Genomic DNA, 14,473 nt, shown 5'->3' with positions numbered 1-14,473 from the left:
TGAAGACTCCATAACTCCATATAACTCCAAATCCGCAGACTCTGTAACGATCCATCCACGAAACGATTTCAGATTACAAAAAAAAAAACTCAAGATCAGCTAAAGATTATTTGTTTCAACCTGATAAAAACCACAGGTATAGGGAACGTGAACTCAACAACCATAGAGTATTGCGTTCATGTGATAGGAGATGATCTTTTGATGGAGTTAAATTAATCGCTAGAGAGTGGAATTTTCCCGAAAACATGGAAGGAATCATTGATAATACCTATTCCTAAGGTGAGCAGAGCTACCAATGCGGAAGATTTTCGTCCTATCAACATGTTGCATGTGCTCGAAAAAGTGCTGGAGACAGTAGTTAAGGAACAATTGATTCAGTTTTTGAATGGAAGCGAACTGTTGATCCGAGAGCAATCAGGATATCGGCAAGGACACTCTTGTGAGACTGCTCTGAATCTTGTACTGGCGAGGTGGTGGGTGTAGATGGATCGGAGGGAATCGATAATAACTGTATTCTTGGATATAAAACGAGCATTTGAAACAATATCAAGGCCACTGGTGCTGTCTACCTTAAGGCGTTTTGGTATTGTGGGTAGGCAGCTCAGTTGGTTCGAACATTATTTAAAAGATAGAACTCAGAGAACTTTATTTAGTAACTCTGTATCTCTCTCTCTACAAAAAAAATTGGTATCGCCTCACTTTGACATTTGCTCGTCCATTATACTTATTGGCAACAAGAACAAATTAAAAGGCTTCAAAGGTTGCAAAATTGCTTTATGAGGTTAGTTCTGGGGTGCGGTCGTACGTCGACCACTGTAATGCTAGATTTTCTTCAATGGATGTCGGTAGAGCAGAGGATTGTATACCAGTCCCAGATCTTCATTTTTAAAATGTTAAAAGGCCTGTTGTCTGGGTATCTGGGGGAGAGCATAATTCAGCGTGCGTAATTCAGTGCGTCAACCATGCAGAGCAAACTGTGTAACGTGAAATATATGTAGATATCCTATGTCACTATGTAATATGGAACTACAGGTTACTATGTAATGTGTTACACGATCCTGATGATGATGATAAGATTTTTTCTGTACGTATGAAAATTTAAACTAATATATATGTATATATATATATATATATTTATATATATATATATATATATATATATATATATATATATATATATATATATATATATATATATATTAATAACATTATAATATAATTGTTTCACTAAAATTATTGGTCGTTTGACCATATTTATGCATTTTTAAGTGTTTTTTACCATAGTGCCATTATAGGTACACAAAACAGGCATGTTCCTATAGTGGTTATATTTATAAAATCAATAAAAACAGTTCGTTTCAGATTTTTTCGATGATATGTTGGACATGTCATACTGTTGTCATTAAAATAAGCAACAGAAATGAGTTTTCTGTAAGTAATGTACCAAACAAAGGCCAAAATTCGCTTATCGGGCTGAGTAAAAATCAACCTCAAATCAAGCTTTATCTTCCGGGTGTAGGTTGACGACAGGTGTTATTCAGTACTTTAGTCAATATTTTCTTCAACCAAATTCATACATTTTTTACGATCAAATTACGAAAGAAATCATTATTATGGCAGCTATCCTTGCTATTCATACAAAAACAACTTCGAAACTAAGTTTCATTGATATTATGCATTGTTTTGGAGGTATCTTTGTTTACCACCACTATAGGAACACAATACGACGACTATAGGAACCATACCACCATCATAGGTACAACAAATTAGTCACAAAAATATGTATTTTTTCGTAAATTTGATGTGTTTCATGGTAAACATGATTGTGATTGCGAAGATAAAACATATTCTAATTGCTATGTGTTAAAATATTCACAAATTGACCTTCCTGACAATGTAAATCCAAACACATAAAAAAAAAACACACACATCTGTGTCACTACAAATTGCACCACTATTGGTACACCTACCCTATATATATATAAATATATATATATATATATATATATATATATATATATATATATATATATATATATATATATATATATATATATATATATCTATATTTCTATATACAGTAGAGCGTCGATTATCCGGGGAGCTCGGGACTGGACGGTTGCCGGTTAATGGATTTGCACGGATAATGCATATATATATTTAGGGTAAATGTACCTATAGTGGTGGTAGTACCAATAGTGGTGGTATTGCACTAAAATGCGGTCCATACGGTAAATTAAAAGTTATTAAGTTTTTTTCGTCAGTGTGAATATATTTATTTATATTTATATATAGATATATAGACTGGCCATTTACATATCGCAGTTTTGTCCTGATATGCGTACAGTCCGGGGACAACGTGTACTTTATACCGCACAGGTGCTTTCGGTAAAAACCGTTACTGAAAAGTACCAGAGATAGGTGGAACGTGACGCCTCCGTGTTTTCGAGACTGCCAGGATCCTACGTCCGGGATTACGCGGTGTGCCTACCAGACTTATCTACTGGCTCTTTCGTTGGCGGCGTTCGCGTCCCACGTTGCTTGCCACTCTTCTCTGGACCGCTGGCGCTCCTCCCTCCGTATTGCATTGTTTATGCTTGTTCCACAGCGACTGTGCACTCGGGTGTTCTCCTTGATGTCTAGGCAGATCGGCAAGAGACCCGCAAGCAAAACTGCAGTCTCGAAACGGACTGTTCGAAACGTTCTGACCACGTCAATTGCCGACTTACGTTGCACCCGACGAAGTAATCTGCAGCACTCTTGATTGTTAATCGCTTCGTGCCATATAGGTGCTGCGTAGCACATGGTCGAGTCGGCCATCTTCAAAATTCCGAACTCGGAGCCGTCCGGAGCCGCTAATCGGTGGGGCCGTCGGAGTCGTTCAGACTTGAGGCTGTTACAACGACTCAGATGGCTCCAACCGCCTCGATCGGCTACGACGTCTCCAACGGTTCCGACTACCTCAACTGGCTCTGGACGGCTTCGACCGGCTCCGGCAGTCGACTTGCGGGCCCGGACGGCTCCGAACGGCTCCGACGGCTCCAACGATTTCCACGGCTTCGGACGGCTCCTAACAGCTCCGACGGCTCCGGGCGAAATCGATGCTTTGAATTTGTCTGAATCGGAGCCAGAGTAGCAATGCTCGGAAGCGATTCCGATGACCACTAGTACTAGCACTAGTCACCCACGATAGGTGGTCATGCACACGCACCCTCAAGTATTTCGTGGTGCAGGAGAACGGCACTTTCACTCCGCCGACAGTGATAGATATTTCCTCTGGAGGTTGCTTGAGCCTGGAGATCACCGTCATCTCCGTCTTAGCATGAGCCAGTTCCAAGGGGTGCTCGAGAATCGTGTCTGTTTTGTCTTTGGCTTGAATCAGGTACTTTATTAAAACACTAATATAACAGTACTCATCATAAATAATACTCAAGCACAATACACATTAAAATACTCGGCCGCGCTCCAGCCGCACCGAGCGCCCCTGCCTAGAGCTCCTGCTCGATCGGTCTTCGTGCACACTCTGCTCGGCGCTCGGCACAAACTAAGCCTTGCGCGCTTAGTATGTGCGACAGTGTGCGTGTACACACTGTCGTCCCCCTGGACGGTGACCGGTGGCAGCGCAACTGCCACGGCAAGTCCAGGGGTCGGCACACACGGCTGCCCACAACACTGTTATTTGCTGTCACTGCTTCCTCCACTGCTGCTGCTGCTGTTGTCAGAGTTGTGCCTGGGACTAATAGCACCAGATCATCGGCATAGTCTATGATTTCTGCCCCAGGCGGTAGCCCAACTCCGAAAATCCCGTCATAAATCATATTCCACAGTGTAGGTCCCAGTATGGACCCCTGTGAGACTCCAGCGCTGATGTGACATTCGACAGGGCCTGAGCTATTGTCAAACATCAGGTTGCGTCCTTCGAAGTAGGCTCCTATGATTTTCATCAGGTATGACGGGACACTCTTACTCTGCAACGCATCGGCGATTGCCTGCCAGTTGGCAGTGTTGAACGCATTGCGGATGTCCAGTGCCACCACCATCAGGCAACGTTTATCGCGGGTGTTCGTGCGGCGGAACAACCTGGCCGATGTGCCCGCGTCATCAACACGCTGGATCACGCGCGTAAAAGTGTGTGTGTGTGTGTGTGTGTGTGTGTGTGTATTTTTTTTTGTTTTACAAGGAGGGGGAATCTTCGAAAGACTCCCGTTGTCGCACGGGTGTTGACATGGGATTCTTACCCAGTAAACCCCCTCCTTGGGCCATCTACCCTTCCCCATGGGTTCACCTTTCGGTATGCTTCTTGGGGAAGGGCTTATGCATTAGCATTTCATCCTCGCTACTGCACGATGAGCCAAAGTTCGCGAGACAGATTTGACAGTTACAGGGTTTTCGAGCATTATATAGACATGTTCAGCGAGTTGTAGATTCGTTCAGGCATATAATAGACTCTTTCAGCGAGATATAGAATTGTTCGGATGTAGGTGTAGACATGTTCAGCGATTCTGTAGAGCTGTCATTTGTTTTTTTTACACACTGTGGTTCAATTTTTCATTCTTAAAAGTCCTAACAGTAGCTAATAATCATTCCCCAAGCTGTTTATTACATAAATTAGTTGAAAAAAGCATATTTTTTCGAAAACCGTTTGTTTACCTTCTGATGAGAATGATCCAACTTGCAGTCCAAGGGGTACGAAAGTGACAGCTCTACAGTATAACCGAACATGTCTACACCTACATCCGAACAATTCTATATCTCGCTGAAAGAGTCTATTATATGCCTGAACGAATCTACAACTCGCTGAACATGTCTATATAATCCTCGAAAACCCTGTATCACGCGAACACAAGACGGTCATGACGACGACGCGAAACACTACCCGGCAGGCAATTGACGTTTCATACTAGGGCGAGGGGTGTTGAAACGCATGGAAGAGCAGGAAGAAACACGGACGAGCGCTGATGAACTGCAACTGTGTGCGTGCAACAGCACCAAACGGCATGTGACGACGAACAGTGTGTGCATGTGTGTGTGTAATTTTAGGCTGCGAAGATGGATCGAGGTTATGTTTACAAAGTGAAAGAGTTAGATGCAGAAGCGTCTTTGTGATAAACATGGATTTTAGTTGCATAATTTCAGTGTTAAAGTTTGTAATGTGAACTTAAAAGTAATGACTAATGGTGCTATTCACTTGTGTGCTGTTGGCGAATATTGAAGCGTTGAAATATTGAAGCTTCCTATGTTAGTTTGTTGTGCTTAGTGTGAAGCAAAAATGTGTGTTAAAGTGATATAAATTAGAAATATGTATACGTATCCGTCTAATGTTTGGTTGTACCTATCTAATTTTCCATAGTTTTGGGTGTCCTTATCGTTTACCAGGAGAAAACGATAGATTGAGGTTAGATACGTGCAGCTATTTGCCTCCGCAGGTAGGTATGTTAATCAAAGTTGTTGTATTTGTATTTTTTCATAATGCTGCAATTAGATAACTAATCGGATGAAATTTGCCGTTTAACATTATGAATAATCGATGTTATCACTGTTCTTCAGAAGTGTTACAAGCTGTCCGCAATCCACAATCCAAGCACACAAATCCGATTCACCTCGTATGCACCCAGCGGATTTCATGCAAAGAATATTGGAAAGCCATCAAAGAAGTGGGCATGATGGTAAGGACACTTTGATTATTTTTACTTTTAGATTTCTTATCCTTATTTTTGTTTACAACAACCTTGGATCGTCGGCGCGGGCCTTATGGGAACTGCGCGGTTAGAGCAACAACCGGATGAGCATTTTGTTCCAGGCGGAAATTGTCTCAAGTTTGGGAATTGAACAGAGTTACGGCACACTGTGAACATCGTTGTAAACAATCGATGGTAACATTTATATATAGCGTATGAATGCATGTGTTTATCTAATTATTCATTAATTCGTTTATTTATTAATTTGAGCGTTAGCGCTCCAACGACATATGTTTTTTGTTGTTCTTTTTAGAAAATTGCTCTAACGGAACAGCTTATCCCGGCCTTTCTCGGGTTTAGTTGCTGTTGCTTGACCGCGACGATTGACACCAGAGCTTGCTATGGTCGTATTGTCGTCGTGTAATCGTGTTATTGCTGTTAACGCACTTTGTTTATATCTATTAAGATGCAACAGCATTATTTATTTTCCGGAATATGGTTAGCGTTGTTTCTCCTAATAAGACGGAAGACGTTTGAAATTAGCACCTGTGTCAATCGTCAAACGGTTGGCAATAAAGTACAATAAATGATAGGAGCAAAAACGCGATGGCTGTTAGTGATTTGCGAAATGAAACCAACAGCCATTTTACATTTTTTATCTTAAACAAGTCCTATCTTAACCCCTGAAAACTACCAAAGCTACAATTTTTCATTTCATTTGTCATTCATCATTCTATTTAGAAAAGAATAGATAAAAGGTGTAATATAGTATCAATAGGACATTACAATTAGTAAAAATGGGAAAGCAATGTGTTTATCAATAAATAATATGTAATATATATACAGCAACTATGAATAGGTAGAGCAATTTAACTAAATAAATTTATTTTATTTCTTCCTTCTATGGCAGCTTGTATTAACATTTCCCTGCATGTTTACTCTTGCCGGTGCATGTGTCAGTTTTCTTTTTAAATATTATTTATCATATTCTATATCTACGTCTATTCCCACGTGGTTTGTGGCGATAGACTTAAATAAGCACTGTATTTGGGTAGTTACTAAAAGCTATTTTTTCCTGACGATCCTTCCCAGGTACACCGTGCAAGAAAAGTCCCATCAAACAACACGTCTAAAGCCTCATGCATCCTGTTGTTGGCATCCTGGCTGCTGATATCTGCATCTATTATTTAAGTATAACTGCCAAATGCAAAATCATTTCCAGCTATTTTTGCTTCAAATGCATCAAACTTTTGTTCATTTTCGATTTTTTCTATTGCTAAACTCTGCGCATTTCTTCTTATACCCTTCATAGGATTCAGTATTGTGGACTGTTCATTTAAAATCACCATTATATGTGCGCTGCGTGCATCTATTTTCATTAACAGCATCCGACAACGAAGGCAGCAGCTTAGAGAATGCTCTGTAGAAGTAATTGAAAGGACTGCTTGATTTGCTCCTGCTGCAGCCTGGTGTTCATCGTCGGTGATCATCATTATTGGTGACGAAGGCAGCACAGGTTCGTACACCGGAAACGTAGCAGAACTCGTTGACGGTTTCTGATCACTTTTCCTGGTTATATTTTTAGGCAAATTTATCACAACAGGACCAGTTGCTCGTTCAGTCGTTATGTACGATGTACCGGCGCTTGTCGATGGCACTTGGTTACCACCATCAACTATCTTGCCTGGCGGACGGATCTGGCTAGGAACACAGGTAAAAAATTGCTCAGACATAGCAGTACTCGTTGATGGTTTTTGAACATTAACGCTGATCATTTTGGCTGGTGTACGGCTCACAATACAAACAGATCCTCTAGCAGCCGCTATCACCGATGCAGAAGCACTGGTGTGTAATTGTTGTCTTACAACAGCGGACATCATACCACGCTGATTTTTCGGAGCATGAACTTCGACAAGCGATGCAATCGATGGTACTGCAGATCCCGTCAATGCCTGTTGTCTACCGATCTTCATGCCTGATTCCTGCGGTAGAGCATCAGCAACCGGTACCACTGATGGCGCAGCAGTACTAGTTGACGGTTGCTGTCCATGTTGCTGGCCTAACGGACGGAATGGTGCAGGAACACCAGGTAATGTTGACCGATGATGATTACCATCACCGGCATTCGAGACCAGCGCTGATACTTCATCCGTTACCTTCAGATGTTCAACAACACGTACTGGCATTCTTTGTTGACTCGCGCTGACCGGCCACTGAAACCATCGAAGGCACTGCACTTGTTGTCGGAAGTTGTCCAACAACACGGACCGGCAATCTGGGAGGACGGATAGCACGAGGAATGGCAACCGGAACCACCGATGGCACTGCATTTGTCGTCGGAAGTTGTTCAACAACACGGCCTGGTACATCTGACTGACGAAGCTACTTATCACATACCAGCGTTTTATGTCCCCATTCTTGGTGTTTCCGGGTTACTCGCCATCGCGCTGTAGTCGGATCATACTGCACCTGTCCTGCTTCGATTAATGCCTCCCCAAAGACAAAATTAGAGCACGCGTTCCTATTCCTCATCCTCCGGCGCCGTTTGGAGAATGTGGGAGTCACTGCTTTATAAAAACCACCGGTCTACCACAAACTGGAAACAGCGGAAAACCCCGTGGGTCACCGGCCACCATGCTAAATTGAAGCAAAGTTGAAGTAAGTCTGACAGTATCTAAAGTAATAGAAAGACAGTTTGATAAATTAACATTGTTTTATTTTTCATTTCAGCTAATCTGCCGTACGAAATAGCAAAATAAATATTTCATTTTAATGTTTTATTAAGCTAAACCGACATTATATTTTTCATCTAAAACGTTTTCGATGTGTTTTTTTCTCATCGCGTTTAGGCGACGTATATCAGATCGCAACTGCTAATAATTTCGTCGTCTGAGGCGGACTGTTATTGAGGTACCAAATCTTCAGTGATGATGAATGCGTTCACGCTTCTACGAGCCGGTAATTGGCGGTATCCAGATCATCGTCGTACTGTTAGCTTACCTAAGCTACCGAAATTAGCGACAGTGTAAAATGTAAGAGAAAGACAAATAGACGATATAATTAAAATTAATGGTTTACATGGATTGCGCTCCACTAACAATACTTTTCTCTCATATTGTCTATTTCAGCTGTGCTGTGAGAATTACAGCTGGCTCTCACAACCGTCCGGAAGTCGCAGTGATTTGGTAACATCAAGATCATCACCATCGCACGAAGCGCAGCATATTGACGCAAGCCCAAGCGGACAGCAACCACCTGCAGCAAACGTACGCCGAACGAATGGTCGTGGTAGATGCGTTAGGATTGCAAGGCGATACTTGCGCTCTGAAAATGCTAGCACAGATGTTTGGGCCACAGAGGTGACGTTCCGAGATTGTAAAAACATGCCGGGCCCACAGGTACGCAACAACCGCGCCCAAATCTATGGCATAGTATTGGGTGTTAGCTCGTCCGCTAGCACCGGTTACACTGGTGCGGGTAGGAAGCGTGCAAATGAAAAAAATCTGTAAAAATATCCCCCTTATTCCTTTGCACATACAAGAAACGATCACGAACGATCAGCATGAAATGCACTTGACTGATATTATTCTTTTTCTTTAGTTTCAGATAAACCGTTCTCATCAATGCCATACCATGTACGTTCGGCTAGTTACACTTCATCACGAAGGACAATCACATCTGGGTGACGGAATGCTGCCAAAACGATGAAGCTGGCTTAGTCCTCGATGACGACGCAACTGCTGTACGTTCGTCGTCATACTATCATTTCAACTGGAGGCATGTTTGTTTAGGCGGCTACAACAAATTGTTTGAACATGTTCAATGAAACAAACATGTTGTTTTGGCTTCTCACAATTACTGGTAATGTATTGCATTTTATACGCTTTATTTATATGAAACGCAAATAACTTTCTTTACTTATTCTATATTTTATTTTTTAATTTAATTATAGGTGAATGCTGTAAATCTCCGTTATAGCCGTTTTCGTGCGCTGAATTAGGTTTGTATGAAAAATAGTGTATTTTTAGAATATTTAATTATCAATAAAATAACGGTCGATTTGAAAATTAGCTGTGTTCATATACAACCCGAATGAAAGAAATACACGGATAAACGAATGTAAACAATACACGAAAGAACGGGAGGTCCGTTTCATCCGTACCCCCCCACGCCCAATCATGTCTTCCGTTGGGCGCCTGAGCCATGCACGGTTGGGCGCCCGTTTCTCCTCCTCCGGCGCCATCAGTTTAGCTGTCAATTGCCTGCCGGGTAGACACTAAACGACACTTTTTCCGCCGCGCACTCACGCGTTCACTAACACATACACTCACGACGAATTTAAATATCGCCGAGCTGCTGGTCTTGCTTCCATTTTTGGTGCAGCTTGGTCCGGATCAGACGCATTGTTGTTGCCGCTGCCTTCCATGAGTCGGTGTGCTGCAGCATGACTTGTACCAGGTTAGAACGGTCCACCTCTACTCTGCAACTCTCGTTCAACTGCAGGCGTTCCTCGGCGAATCGAGGGCAGTGGAACATGACGTGGTCCACCGTCTCATCTTCATCCTTGCACGCAGCGCACCGAGATGAAGAGGCGCGATTGAATCTGTGCAGATAGCTTCTAAAACAGCCATGGCCGGAAAGAACCTGGGTGACAAAGTAGTCCACATCACCATGTTTCCTGTCTAGCCATGCTGCAACGTCGGGGATCAGCAAGTAGGTCCATCTTCCGTTCAACGAGTTACTCCACCCGTTCCGCCATTGCCGCATCGATGCTTGCCTTGAGGCTTTCTTGGCAGTCTCAGTGAAAGATTCCCCCGCACGCGATTTCCGGAAGTTCTTCGAGTCCTCCTCGAGGGTGATGCAAAGAGGCATCAGGCTCGCAATAACGTATACCGCTTCGTACGAAATGGTACGGTACGCGCTAGTAACACGCATGGCCAACTTCCTGTGCACCTTATTCACGGTGTTCTGGTGCTGCTTCTCCTTTAGTATATGCGCCCAAACCGGCGCTCCGTACCTCAACACCGAGATGGCGCAGTTAGCATGAAGGCGCCTAATGCTGCTACTCGGTCCGCCAATGTTTGGAGTGAATGCCGCTAGTGCATTTATTGCTTTCATGGCTTTCTTGCAGGCTTCCTCGAGGTGGCTCTTAAATTTCAGTCGGTCATCAATGACTACCCCAAGATACTTCAGCGATCTGGTAGACTCGACTTGTACAGTTCCTGCCATTATCGATGCTTTTTGGTGCACCTTGTGACTGCTGATGACGATGAACTCAGTTCTCGCATGCGCAATCACTAGCTTTGCGTCCCGCATCCATCGGTCAATCCGACCGACTGCGTCGGTGGCGAGCATCTCTACCTCCTCAATAGACACAGCTGAGACAGTGATAGCGGTGTCGTCTGCAAAACCAGTGATTTCGACACCTGGAGGGAGGGCGAGGGTCAGTACTCCATCATACATGACGTTCCACAGGGTGGGACCAAGCACTGATCCCTGGGGTACGCCTGCGGTGATGGCATTGGTTTTCACTCCTTCCGCCGTATCATACTGCAGCACGCGACCGTCAAGATAATTCCTCAACAGCCTGTTGAAGGCATTCTTCACGTCGATGGTGATGAGCGCACAGTATCGAGCTCCACATCGCTTCCGTTGAAACGCCGCATTACCTTTTTCCAGCACCGCCAGTATCGCGTCCACTGTAGATCGTTTTTTCCGGAAGCCGAATTGGCGATCAGACAGACCGTGTGGTCCCTCAGTGTATTTTGTTAGGCGGTCCAAAATCACCATCTCTTGCACTTTGGCCAGGTTATCCACAAGTCCCAAGGGCCTCAAAGCTGACGGGTGGCCTGGCGGCTGTGTGTGTGTGTGTGTGTGTGTGTGTGTGTGTGTGTGTGTGTGTGTGTGTGTGTTTCTGTTTGTTCTGTATGTTTCTGAGTGTTTCGGTGTGTCCAAAACAAATGCTCAATTGCGCATTTGTTTGTGCCGGTGTTAACGGGCGTACTTTCCGCGGCACTCGTGCGAATAGCCCAGCACTAACCAATTTTCGCTTGACTGTTGCTTGCGTTGACCGTCAAGAACACACTGGTTAAACACTTGGACACGACTAATATCGTGCGCTGCATGCCTTCTGCTGTTTATACCCAAGCGCCACATAATAAGCTTTTAGTACTTTATTGTGAATGTTACAAAACTACTATAAAGCGCGGTGATTCTTCCGACTCGATGTACGTTCATCGCGTTGGAAGTGCGGAAGCAGAAAGAAGATCTCAGCTTGACGTCTGATCGAGTGGGCCAGTGCTGCCAGAAAAGGCGCATTTTCTTCTGCTGTTACCAATCATAAGGCGAAAGGCCATTGGAGTGACAAAATGCTGACAATTTTTTCAAAACGTGAGCTTTTGTCTCTTTTTTGAACTTTTGTCAAAATTTTGTAACCTGGAGCAGCCAGAAAATAAAGTTGACAAAAGTTGACAAAAAGTGCGGCCACAGGAAAAGCTCATTTGTGCAGTTGACAAGCAATTTTGACAAAGTTGAATTTTTTTCAACATTTTGTCACGCTCTAATACACGTCCTCCAGATATAGGTTGAATGAGAAATTTGTGATGCACACGGTGACACTAGATGACGGTTGGATGACAACTGTAGTGCGTGGATGAGTTACGCTACAAGCTTAAACGACTGGAAAATCAAATATCCATAGAACAAAATTTTATGTTCTTTCGATCGCGGAGGTGGTCGTATAAAACTCACGCGTTACTAATAAACTATATAACGTATATTCAACTTCTTGTGGTTACAATTGGTGTTGGCTCCGAGCACGCTTCCTTGCTGACCGCTAGATCTTCTGTGCGTGCTGGTATTTTGTATTTTTGCGCAACCGATGACCCCCGGATCGATCACACGCATACTGTTCGATAGCTCAAATAAAACGATGTTGTTGAGATGGCTTGTGGGCTTAGACTAAACTTTATTTTACAATTATTCCTACATTATCTTAATTCATCCTAATCCTATCACTAACACTAGTATATACATGCTTAGGCTACGCTCTAAGCGTGAACACATACATTGACGGATGACCATTTGCTGTCATCCGTGAGTTACCGCCGTGAATGAGTCCGGGCCAGGTTAGCTTACAACACAAAAAATTAATGCTACATAGCTTCACTGGTTTGCTCAATAGATGGCGTATTACAACAACTCATCGTTATATTGCTGTCCTTTTCTTGCAATGTGTTTCGCCTAGCTTCATCTCCCGCACAGCAAAATCGAGACGTTTTTGAGCTCGGTTTCTAGTTCGCTTTCCGCCGAAACCGATCGAGATAGCGAGCAGAAACGTTCTAAGAACCGATCGAATCTCTTGATTGATTGAAGCGTTCGAGATATCGCGCTGTATGTGTTTATCTCTTTCTGACAAAACCCAAATGCCACAAATCCACTAAACCACCACTAAACGGCTTCTAAACGACTCAAGCTCTCTACCTAAACGGAATATAGAAAGACTTCGTTTAGCAGACGGCAAACGACTCATGCATTCTAAAAATAGCAAAAAAGCTGGTGGCGCTATCTGTTGGTGGGATACCCCTTGAGCTTCATCGCTTGGAGGAGAGCTTTCTAATTTCTTCAACCAATCATATAGATTTTTGCTCAGAAAGTTGAAAGGCTATATAGGTCATGATTAGATGAAACTTGTCGAAACGCATTGCAAGAAAAGGACAGTAATATAATGATGGGTTGTAATACGCCATCGATTGAGCAAACAAGTGAAGCTATGGTATGGAGCATTCATTTTTTTTTTTCTATGGATATTCGATTTTCCAGTCGTTTAAGCTTAATCTGTGGCGCTTTAGAAAAGCTCTGAAGAAGAAAAGCTCCGCTACGCGACCGTAATGGCGCAAAAATGATAATGGCCGAAAAATAGTTCACAAACACGATATTTTTCTCCCCTCCTTCCCCTCTTCCCCATCCTTTCACCTCGCTTTATCATTATTGGTTCTTGATCTCTAACTACATTGAGCGAGAGGTTGAGAAATTTTTGATCGCTTTGCGCAGCGGGCTTATCATGGTATTTCCACTTTCCTAGCAAAAATTTATATGAAGAGTCGTGTGGTCAGACACACGGCTATCAATATCAACAACCATTACTCAAATCTTACTTGCTTCTGTACAAATGGTGCACATTGCAGTTTAGTATTTAAACAATAATCGCCGTTCTAGTTCTAGCGATGCAAAACTTCAATGCGAAATCATATAACAGTACAGAGGGAATAAGAACGCTCCAAGCGAGGAAGCTCCACTGATTGGGTATCCCACCAACAGATGGCGCTTTTTGATATTTTTAAGGCCGGGCTACATTTATCGTACTCGCTGGTGTAATTTCGATTTTCACTAGCGCATCTGGCGACGGCTGACCGAACCTTTTTTTGGTCGTCGGGGGAATGGTCGTGCCGGATCTCAAATTTAAGTAGTTTTTTCATCGTTTTTTATGCGAAATTGGCTAAAATACTTGTTCAACATATTTATCTATCAATTGCATAGCTCCAGTTTAAGTAAAAAACATGAAAAAATAACATATTTTCTGAAGCGGCTACAAATTGTTTGGCAAAATGCTTCGGTCAGCCGCCGCCAGATGCGCTAGTGAAAATTGAAATTACACCAGAGAGTACGATCAATGTAGCCCGGCCTTTAGAATACATCCGTCGTTCACCGTCTGCTAAACGAAGTCTTTTTATATTCCGTTTAGGTTGAGAGCTTGAGTCGTTTAGAAGCCGTTTAGTGGTCGTTTAGTGGATTTG

The sequence above is a fragment of the Anopheles coluzzii genome, chromosome 3 (assembly GCF_943734685.1).
Source record: "Anopheles coluzzii chromosome 3, AcolN3, whole genome shotgun sequence".
NCBI lineage: Eukaryota > Metazoa > Arthropoda > Insecta > Diptera > Culicidae > Anopheles > Anopheles coluzzii.
This window is presented reverse-complemented; position numbering follows the sequence as displayed.